The 11,969-nt window shown below is 41.5% G+C and overlaps 1 protein-coding gene across 1 annotated transcript in view; it reads left to right on the top strand.

Annotated features, from left to right (window-relative positions):
* The first annotated feature begins 10,049 nt into the window (after nt 1-10,049).
* Nucleotides 10,050-11,969, top strand: part of USF3 (upstream transcription factor family member 3) — a 60,594-nt gene continuing 58,674 nt past the window's right edge. The window contains exon 1 of the mRNA XM_040484529.1: nt 10,050-10,311. The gene's annotated coding sequence lies outside the window, so the exon portion shown is untranslated. The remainder of the gene's footprint in view (nt 10,312-11,969) is intronic.

Below are 11,969 nucleotides of genomic sequence, written 5' to 3'. Positions count from 1 at the left end.
TAGTCATTGTTTACTTTTGGCCATACTCTTTTATTTACTTTCACATATCTTTAAGATCTAACTTAAAACATTAAAATAGGCCAAGGGCAATCAAGGCCTCCTAATTCAGACCTTTTGGAACTTGCTAGAAATACTGCTGACTTTCTGCAGTTCCGTCTTGAGAGAAAAAGTAAGATCCAAGGAGAGGTCTTACTTAAGTTGTGAAGTTTTGAATGTAGTTGTTGAAAACAACTGACACTTTTAAGCTATGGTCTAATCAGTAGTGTGCATTGACTACGGGTAATGTATATTTAAAATTTTTTTTGTTATGAAGGAGTTTAGTCATTGAGTTTTGGGAATTACTTAAATTTTTTCTGAATACCAAAAACATTTAAAATGTTGTCGTTTAACTATATTCATTGTCTTAGAAGTTGTAATTAGAATTTTGCTTATTCAGGAAACAGGGGTGATCTTTGCCCCATATGTCACAGTTATCGTTGTACAGCTCATCATCCCAAAATTTAGCAGCCTAATCACTAATGTGTATAGTCACCCACAGTTTTCTAAGTCAGTAATCCAAGAGCATCCCAGCTGGGTGGTTCTGGCTTGCGGTATCATCAGGTTGCAGTGAAACTCAGCCAGGGTCGCATCATTGAAGGCTTGACTAAGGCTGGAGAAGCAGCCTCTAAGATGACTCGCTCCACTGAGTCACTGAAGGGACTCAGTTTTTCACTGTATGGGTGTCTCCATAAGACTGCCTGGGTGATAAGCGGTGCCTGCCTTCCTCTAGAGCAAATGATTCAAGAAAGTAAGTAGACACCATACTCTTGTATGACCTGTCTTCAGAAGCAACATACCATTTACTTCTGCCACATTCTGTTGGTCACACAGACCAACCATTGTACCATCCTGCTACAGTATGGGAGGGGAATACACAAGGATATAATTAGCAGTAGGTGGGGATCACTGTGGACCTTCAACCACATTATGCTTGGAGAAAATGTTGGGCTTTGTTGACAACCAAGGCAAGGTAGTTGGAAAGCTGCTTACTCTCCGAAGGGTTTAGTTTCCTAAATAGGGGTTAGAATGTACTGTAATTTACCATTCAGAGTGTAAAATAAAATAGCAAGTGGGCCTAAAAGTTCTGTTAATGGTTGAATTTGGCAGGGGCTGGGGTAGGGGGGCAGGGTATACAGTAATCTTCCTAGGGTGTGCTTTTCTAGCTGGGTGATTTGAACATTCCTAGAAGTTGGGTACAGCAGTGATAAGGAGTGGTGAGCCTACAAGAATTTTCAGGGAATAAATCATGGCAGATGGTTCTGAATTAGATTTCCCTTATAAGGCTATACTGTAGGAATTAAGTCCCAGTTTATGATACAACCAAGTAACAGCCATATGGGGGAAAAAAGGCCTTGAGTCAGAGTTTTAAATGTTGATGTAGTTGTCTTGATAGAACATTGGGGAATGTGAAGCCAGAAAATAATCTGTTATTGGGGAGAAATTCTCAACCTTTCCAATTCTCCAAAACACTGGATTCCTTAGGTAGAAATCATTTATCTAGAATCAAAGTCTACTCCAGGAATGGTTGGGAGCATAAAGTTATTATGAAGCAGTTGCTACTTAAACAGCATAGAAATTACCTTAAAAAAAAAAAAAAGTAATCTCTAAAAAAAGAGAGAAAGTAATCGCTAGACCCAACATGGGGCTCAAACTTAGAACCCAGAGTTCAAGAGTTGCATGCTCTACTGAGCCAGCCTGGTGCCCCCAGCATAGAATTTAAATTGAAGAATTAATGGCCTGTTTTCTATTAATTTCTGATGAAAGCTTAAATCCACCATTTGGGAAGCTACCCTAACAGGAGGAAATACTTTGCAGTTTATGAACTTTGATATTCTTGATTTACTGAAACTAATTTACTACAAAGTTTTCTATAAAGATTTGAGCAATCATTCAAATGCTGTTTGTCACTAGCAGTCTCCTGAAGTATGCTAAAACTCTTAGGTACCATATACTTACTCAAGTGAAATTTGAATACACAACTTGAAATTATATATAACAACATCTGGTAGGGTGAGGGCTTTATTATAGCACCCTCAAAGCAGTTTCACAACTTTCTTTGTCCTTCTCTTCCTCAGTGAGAAAGCTATCTGCCTTTTACTGATTAAAAAAAAAAAAGTTATAAATTGTTCCTACTAATTTATTGAGCACCTACTATTGTAAGCTCTAGGAATATGTCAGTGAGCTAGGCAGATAAGAGTTGGGGCCTCTAACAGGAAGTAAAATTCTAATTATTTGGAATTCATGTCTAAGTAGAGTCCTGCCTCTACTAAAATAATGATTAGAGCCTCTGAGGATGTTGACTTTACCTTAACTTTGGAAGGAACTTGGAGTGGAATATTTCCTTATACAGACTTGATTTCTCATAATAATAATAGTTTAAATGAAAAAACAAGACTAATTCCCATAGAAGAGCCGAGACTAAAAGTATGAGAGGGAGTGCAAAAGACAAAAAGTAGGAGGAGTGCAAATTAGGAATATGCAACAGAAACCATCTAATTTAATTTACATTGTAGAGATTCTGCTTGTCTCCTTGGACTCAGCCCATTCCAGTCTCAACTTCCTGGAGGAAGCTACAATTTAGAAACAGCAGACTAGCCCAAACTGGCATTTTAGCTGGAGATCATACTGTCAGCCAAATTAGGCATGACCTTCCACACAGCTGACCTTTTGTACCAGACTCCAAAGCAGGAACTTCTGCATCCCTCGGTCTTCCTTCATCATTTGGTTTCTGAGTGTTAACACAGGCTTCTTCGAACCCTGATAACTGATGCTAGGAATGACCACCTATTGGAGACTTGATTCAATTAATTTATTTTACATATAAGCAAATCTACATGACCTTTGTTTACGCTTTGTGCGAGATTCCTCATACCTTGTCTTACATAGTAGGTTGTAGTTAAAACACTGGTAACTCCTGCAGTTGTAACTACCACAACTATTCCATACTTACTGGCTTCTCTAGAGTTTGGGGGAAAATATTTAAGACAATTTGACATTGGTTCTCAATACAAAATGAATAATTATTGTTAATATTGTTCTTTTTGTACCTAAGTGTGAAAAAAAGCACTGTAAATGTTAAAATGCTTTGGAATTGAAAAACCCAAGATATCTGAACATTTCAATACAGAGCAAACTAAGTTTAATAAAAGCTAGATACAAATATAAGCAGCATTCTGCCTGCACTCACCAGCTAGAAAATGGAAAACTATCACAAAGGATGAGGAGTAAATTAGTAAAATCTATGAGTTGTATATATACAAGACATGAAGTTCTTTGGAACTTACTGAAAAAATTAATGGAAGAAAAAGTGATGGTATATAGCACATTCATGGATGTAAAGAATATAAAGTGTTCCTAAAAATGCAGAACAGGAAAGTCTAACAGGCATATTCAGGAAAATTCCGGAAATCACAAAGTTTTAAAAAAATACGGTCAGAGTGGAGCAGCTGGGTGGCTCAGTCACTTGAGCCTCTGACTTTCGCTCAAGTCATGATCTTGCAGTTTGTGGGTTCGAGCCCCTCATCAGGCTTTTGCCCTTTCCCCACTCGCTCTCAACAATAAACTAAAAATTTTTAAAATATGGTCAGATTTAAGCAATTACAAATGTATATAGTAAAAAGACTGGAAAATGTTAGTTAAGAACTTACTCTTTAAAGAGCTCATATCTAAGAAAAACATTGAGATTTTGATGATAAAAACAATTTACAGAGGAAATTACCACAAAGGAAATGTAACTGGGGTGCCCAGGTGACTCAGTTGGTTAAGCATCCAAGTTTAACTCAGGTCACGATCTCACGGTTCGTGGGTTTGAGCCCCGTGTCAGGGTCTGTGCTGAGAGCTCAGAGCCTGTAGCCTGCTTTGGATTCTGTGTCTACCTTTCTGCCCCTACCCCGCTCATGCTCTGTCTTTCAAAATTAAACATTTTAGCGAATTAAAAAAAAAAAAACCAAAGGAAATTTAATGATGGAAAAGGGAATTCTAATAAATAGGCAATTTATAAAACTGCTTTATTTTACCTAATGCTGAGATTTTGGGAACATTTGTGTCCTGCCAGGCCTAACCTACTTGATTGCACTGGATTCACTCATTGCTTTAACACATATCGAAAGTTTACCATGTATCAGGCATCGATCAGTGCTCCGTACATTTTATTTAATTTACACAGCAATCTTTGGTGGTAGGAACTTTCATTAGCTTCATTTTGCAGTTTTAGAAACAAGCTTAGAGAAGGTAACTTTCTCAAGGTCATAACTAGTTAATGAGCTAAGCTGGGATTAGGGTCCATGTTTTGTGACTCCAGAGCCCAAGCCATAAGCACTCACAACTTAAGTTTGGAGAAATAAATCTTAACTGACATAATTACCAAGTGGGGGGAAGTCAACTGTATAATAATGTTCACAATGAATAACTGGAAGCCACCAAAATGCTGAATGATAAGGGTAAGTATGTCAATATTACGTAGCTTTTAAACAATAATATGATTAAAGTGGAAGAAGGCAAGATACAAAATTGTACACAATGAAGAATAGATGGGACAAATAGAAAACCAAGATGGAAAGAAAAGGCACATCACTACAGAACTTACTGACAATAAAAGGATATTGCAAACAACTTTATTCATAAACAATTTAGGGTTGACTGGGTGGCTCAGTCAGTTGAGCATCCGACTTTGGCTCAGGTCATCATCTCCTGGTTCATGAGTTTGAGCCCTGTGTCGGGCTCTGTGCTGACAGCTCAGAGCCTGGAGCCTGCTTCAGGTTCTGTATCCCCACCCCACCCCCACGCCCTCTGCCCCACCCCTGCTTGTGCTCTGTCTCTGTCTTTCAAAAATGAATAAACATTAAAAAAAGTTAACAAAAGTAAATTCAACAATTTAGACGACATGGACAAATTTTTTGAAAGACACAAATCACTCAGGACACTTTAAGAAGAAATCCAGTGTAGCAGTTCTGCAAAAGGTTAAACATAGAGTTACCATATGACTCAGCAATTCCATTCCTATGTATATACTTAAGGGAACTGAAAACATATGTCTACCCAAAAACTTATACATGAATGTTTATAGCAGTGTTATTCATAGTAGCCAAAGAGTAGATGAAACCCAAATGGCCATTAACTGATGAATGAATAAACAAAATGTACCATATCCCTACAATGGAATGTCAGCCACAATGGGTATATTGTATGGTATGTGAATTATAACTCAATAAGCTGCTTATATAGGTTATATATAGGTTATATTGCATATCACATATCTAATAAAGAATATGTATCCCAGGGGCACCTGGGTGGATCAATCAGTTGAGCAACTGACTCTTGATTTCAGCTCAAGTCAGGATCCCAGGGTGGTGGGATCGAGCTTTGCATAGGGCTTGGTGCTGACAGCACAGAGCCTACCTGGGATTCCCTCTCTCCTCTCTCTCTGCCCTCCCCTGCTTATGCACGCTCTCCCTCTCAAAATAAATAAATAAACCTAAAACTCTTGGGGTACCTGGCTGGCTCAGTCAGTAGTGCATGTGACTCTTGATCTCAGGGTCATGAGTTTGAGCCCAATGCGCTTGTAGCCATTACTTAAGAAAAAAAAAAAAGACTTCAAAAAAAAAAAAAAAAAAGCCTTGAAAACTCAATAAGTAACAAAACTCAATAAAAATGGCCAAAGATTTTGAACTACAGTTCACAAAAGATACACGAATGGCTAATAAGTACATAAAAAGATGCTCAATATATTAGTTGCTAGGGAAATGCAAATTACAGTCACAATGAAATACCACTACACACTTATCAGAATGACTAAAATTTGAAAAGAATCACCATATTAAGTGTTGACAAGGATATGGTATGATTCAGATTTCAAACCTGCATATTCTACTGGTGGGAACACAAAATGGTACAACTTGGAAAAACTGGCAGTATTTATGTGTGTATGCATTTTAAAATTATTTTTAATTGCAGTATAGGTAACATACAATATTATAGTAGTTTCAGGTGAACAACATAGTGATTTGACGTTTATATATATTAAGAAATGCCCACCACAATAAGTGTAATACCACCTGTCACCATAAAAAAAGTTATTACTATATTATTGACTATATTCTCCATGCTGTACTTTACAGCCCTTTGACTTATTTATAACTGTAAATTTGTACCTTTTAATCCCCCTTCACCTATTTCTCCCATTTGCCCACCTACCACCCCTGTGGCAACCACCAGTTTGTTCTCTGTATTTTTGAGTCTGTTACTGGATTTTGTTGTTATTGCTGTTTGTTCACTTGATTTGTTTTTTAGATTCCACATTTAAATGAAACCATATGGCATTTGTCTTTCTCTGTCTGACTTATTTTACTTAGCATAATTCCCTCTAAGTCCATCCATGTTGTTGCAAATACCAAGATTTCATTTTTTTATGACTAAGTTTGTCAGGTTTTTGGTTTTTTTTTAAAGATAACTTACCATCTGATTCAGCCATTCCACTGGATATTTACCCAAGTATTAGCCAAGGAAAATGAAAGCAATGTGCACAAATGTTCTAGCCTCTTTATTTGTTAATAGTCAAAAACTGCAAACAGTCCCACTGCTTTCCAACTTGAGTATATACAACATATCCATACAATGGAATATTGCTTAGCAACAAAACCTAATAAATTATTAATGCACACAACAAAGTGGATGAATCTCAAAAAAAAAAAAACAAACAAACAAGAAAAGGTATGCTGAATGAAAGAAGACAGACAGAGAGAAGAAGACATTCAGTATACACTGAATGCTTCCATTCACATAAAATTCTAGAAAATCAAAGTGAATTATAGCAACAAAAAGCAGTTTAATTTTTGCCTGAGAACAGATGAGGGCGAGTGGAAGGGATTAAGGAGCATGAAGAAATTTGAGGGCAGGATAGGTACATTATTTTTGATTGTGGAGATGTTTGCAAAGGTGTTTACATACATCAGACTTATGTTGTACATTTTATTTATGTATTTATTTATTTTTAACATAAAAATAAATTCCAGGGGCTGGAACTCACCAACCTATAAGATCATGAATTGAAATCAAGAGTCAGGTGCTTGGCTGACTAAGCCACCCACATGCCTCAAGCTATTTCGTTTTTAATGTGTAAAGTCACAGATGGGTGAAGATATTTACACAACACATATCTGAGAAGGGACTTTTATCCAGAACATACCGATTTAAAAGTGGGCTAAGGATCTGCACACTTTACCATAGATGCAACTGGCCAATAAACATGCAAAAATATTCTCAACATCACTAGTAATTAGATAAATGCAAATTAAAATCAAGAGAAACCACATCTCACCCACTATAATGCCTAGAATTAAAAAGACTGACAATATCAAGGGTTGGAGATGATGTAGAATCTCTGGAATCTGCATATATAGCTGTTGAAAATACGAAATCTTGCAACCACTCTGGAAAATAATTGGGTAGTTTCCACGAGAAATACCGAAGTAGATTTCAAGAGATTCGCTTGCATCTCTGCCATTTATTACTGAAACCTTCTAAAAAGAAAACACCAGCTTGAAGCCTCTCTTGCCCAGCGCATAGATCAGGGATCACGGCACCGTGGGAGACCCCATGCACCTGGCACGAGGGGACGTGGGGAGCCCAGAGGTCTGGGACAAGAGGACAAGCACACTGCCCACGTTTACACCCCACTGGGCCCTGTACTAACCCTAACCCTAACCCACTGGGCCCAGGAAAGAGGCACATTGCACAGCCCCTACCTCGGGACTTGAAGGGGATAGGTGGAGCCTCCCCTCCACCCGGGGGCAGACCATGAACTCAGGCCTGGCTGTCAGCGCCCTCCATTCCTACTCCTACATCCCCACCAATAGAGAAAAAGAGATGTTAGAAGATGAAATTGAAGATGCCAGCGAGGGGCTTGTATGTCATGCAAATAGTCTTTCAGAGCCACTGAATGGTCTGAAGTATGTGAGTGAAAACCAGATTCACCCATGCTGTGTGAAAAATGGACTGGGCCTGGAGGCAGGAAGACCAGTTTCACTTGGCCACCATATTTCATCACTAGTTTATGAACTGCAAACACATGCCAGCTAGCCTGAAAATTGGACTGGTGCTATTATTTGATGTATTCCTCTCATATCCAGTGTAGTAAACCAGTGTCGAATGCACAAAGCCGATAGAAAGATCTATGATTAGAATTTCAGCTTCAGTCAGGAATGAGGATAAAATTAAAAAGCTAACATTCAAATCTTTGGTCAAACAGAAATTTCTCTTATTTAATACTTCTCAATTATGCTAGAAAGGTATTAATGTGTTAAACAGTGGTCCAAAGAAACTCTTAAATTCTGTTTTCTGAACCATCCAAACTGTTATTTTAGACTTGATAAATTGTAGTTGTTTAGAAAATAATACACACCCTAGATATGATATTTATTAACCAGAATAGTTTCTTTTTTTTTTCTTAAGTAGACTCCATGCCTAATGTAGTGCTGGAACTTACCACCCGGAGACCAAGAGTCAGATGCTCCACCAACTGGGCCATCCAGGCGCCCCAGCCAGAATAGTTTCTTAACAAGAATACTTTATACTCTGATCATAATGGAAATTATTTCCTACATCTGGACATATTAATACTATACAATTTCATGGAGGTGCCATTAGCATTGCCATTAGGTTCTGTATTGTAGAGTCTTCCTCATCTGCAGCTTTGATTTCAGTGTGCTAAGTCCATCCAGAGGCTAATCAGAACTTCATACGCCTAGGTGGACGAGTTGAAGAAAATATCCAGTCTGTTTGTAGTGCCACAGTTTATAGGCAACGTGAAAGGCTTTCTGTTTCATCACACCTTTTAAACATTACCATGGAGTTACTGTTTAACTTCACACTTTTTCTCAATACAAGGGCAGCGTCTTCTGTGCACAGGCTTCAGTAATTCCCACTACGCCTTGCCCTGTGTGCATCTCCTGGGAGTTACCTGGTCTGGCCCACGGGCGTCTATAATCTGGGACATTTCCTAACCTGGTTGTGGAAGCGCTTGGGAATCTTTCACCACCACTAGGAGGAGGACACCTGTTTCCGGAGAGGAAGAGTTGTGAAATATGAAGCGAAAGGAGGAAAAGGGAGTTATGACCACGGTTCCAGGGCTCCAAGCCCATTTTGCAGTTAGGGGACCCCCAGGTCTCCATTCATGACCCCGCGGCTCTACACCTCTCAAATCTAGGTCTCTAGGAACTCAAGCTTGAGGTTCCAAAATCCATCCCCCAATGCCCCATACTGTTTTCCCCCAGCTGGGAGGCCGCCAGAACATTTCTGAACACGGTCATCTCCAGTTCAGAGGAATCCATGCTTTGTTGTAAACGCAGTATAACAGATGACCGCAACCTACAAATTCGAGCAGCGTCAAGTTGGCAATGATCTTCCAGGGAAAGGGCAGTCTGAGACGTCTGGATTCTCTTCCCACTTCTCGTGACGGAGGGATCATTTCCCTTCCTACCCTCTAGGCTAAGAGGAGCTCTCTAATCGTTCTTGGAAGACTTCCACGCCCTCTTCCCTTTTAGTTTTTCCACTTCCAAACTATTGAAAGACGTGACAAGCAGCACAGAGAACAAGATATAAAGAAGTTTCATAAAAATACCTCGTTTTCTAGGTTCTCAAGTCGTCCCCTTTAAGGAACCAGGCCCACCTCTCTCCCATTCACCTACTGGCTTTCCTTGCTGCCCATCACTCTACCTTTAAGAATATTTCCTGTTCCTTCAACCCAACTTGCACACCTCCGCCCCCCGGCCCTCCTCATTGGGCCGCCCGAGGCCCGTTCGGTCTTCGGTTTTCCCTCCAACTCCTCCCGCCCTCTAGCCTAGCGCAACGGCGTCCCAGGTTCTGATTGGCCACCGCGGCAACCTCCCCGGGGCCGGGTTGGTGGGCTGAGTGGCAGGGGCGGTAGCGCCGAGCACCAAGGGTAGGCTGTTCGCTTGCTGAGCGGCGGCCGCGGGAGGGGCGGGGAGGGGCGGGGGGAGGGGGGCTGGGAAAGTTGAGGCCGCGCTGCCGCCGGGTCTCCGGCCTTGAGGGCTCGGGCTCGCTGCGGCGGCGGTGGCCGCTAGAAGAGGCGGCGGGGGCGGGGGGAGAGGAGGGCCTGGGCCCGCGCTCCCCCAGCCCCAGAGGAGCAGGCGGCGGCCGCGGACGGAGAGATTCGCCCGGGCGGTCGGACACCCCTGCCGTACCCGCCTGGGATCATGACCCAGGCGGGGGTCGCCGCCGCCGCTGCCGCCGCGGCCGAGACCGCGCAGCCAGTGGGTGAGTGACTGCGGGAGGGGGCCGCTGACAGCCGGGACGGGGGGCGGGGGCCGGGGCTGCGGGGGCGGCTCCGGGGGGCGGCTCCGGGCTCTGCTCCACCCACCCCCTCCCGGTCCCGGAGACTAGGGCTGCTTGGAGTGTGTCTCCTTCCTGGGGACCCTGAGTGCGGAGCCCGGTGGGGTGCGAGCGTGGGCGGTGCACCTACCCCTCTTCTCCCCTGTCTCCGGCGCCCCGCGCCCCCTGGTGCCGGGCCGGTGGGGGACTCGCGCTGCGGCCCGGCTCCCAGATGCGCGCGGGGCGGGAGAGGCTCCACGCTGCCCTAGGTGCATAAAGAGCCGGGCATCAAGGTTCACACCGGATGGCCTTTGCCTGCCTCCTTCACCTTTTCCTGTCTCCTTCATCCCCACTTTATTCCTTGCTCTCTGAATTTCTTCGGACCCACTGGTACGACTCATGAGACTTGCTTGTTAAGTCTCACCCCTACAGTCAGAGAGTTAGGCTTGCGTTTTCATTTCAGAAGCCTTTCTTTTCCTTTCTTAATAGGATCGGCACAAGCATATGGCCAACTCTTGAAATCTGGCTCTATATTTCTGAAGAAATATTTCTGGACTCTTTTTCATGTTTCACATTTTGATCATTGGGTTTTCCAATACTCACTCTCCTCTCCCCGCCCCACGGTTACGTTGGGATATGGCCGTACGAGTTTATTAACTTTGTCTGGAAATAAGAGACTACACAAACCTGTGTGTGTGTGTAATCCCAGCTAAAACCTTCCAACTTACGTTCTCATAACATTAAGTAGGTATACTGACCTAACACTACCAAAAATAAGACAGTTGTGGCTAACTTAAGTTTGCATCAAGAAGAAGGTTGCTTACCTATAGACAAAGTACAGATTTCTTGAATAAACACTTTGGTGAGTAACATGGAACCTGAAGCATATCGGTACCTTTGCTTTTTCTTTAAAAACAAGTGAGCAAACAAACCAGCCTGCTTTTTGAAGGATCAACAGGCTGCCCTACTCTCTAATCATCTTGTTGATTTTTACCTCTCACATAGGACACTTGTTCAATGTAGCACAGAGTTACTGTATGGGATACATTTGTTGTTTCCCTTTATTTGTACAGGATTCTGAAGCAAAGTACTTTGTAATCATTGCATGTCTGTAACCAGAAATAGTATAATGTCTCCAGATACTATAAGAATGAATGCTTAATCTCACATTTTGATCTAGTCTAAGTAACATGGCTCTTGTATATGTAGGTATTATATTCTATCTATATTTAAAAGAGGAGTTTTGTAAAATCCAAACATGATTGCAGCCTAGAACATTCTTTAATATGAAAGCACTTCATAGCAGGGATATAAGGGCAGCATAGGATTGAAATATTTATTTTCTCAGTTAGTTGTCTATAGGACATCTTGGAAATGTGAACCAGTCATGTAGGAGAAATTGATGGGTTACATTGTCAACAAGGGAAAAGAAACACTAAGGAAACAGAATGTTTAAGGTTAGAAGATAAACTTCAACAGGTAATCAGCTCAGAATTGTTACTTATAAACAGAGACTGAAATCAAGCTTAGGTCTTAACCATACCTGTCATCTTTTACTTTTCTAGCCTCAAGTCCAGTCGTTCTGAATCTGGACTGTAGAGTAG

This window comes from Herpailurus yagouaroundi, unplaced genomic scaffold, assembly GCF_014898765.1.
Source record: "Herpailurus yagouaroundi ecotype Mexico unplaced genomic scaffold, PumYag 162, whole genome shotgun sequence".
Classification (NCBI taxonomy): Eukaryota; Metazoa; Chordata; class Mammalia; order Carnivora; family Felidae; genus Herpailurus; species Herpailurus yagouaroundi.
Note: the sequence above shows the minus strand (reverse complement) of the source record. Positions and strands in the feature narration are given on the sequence as shown.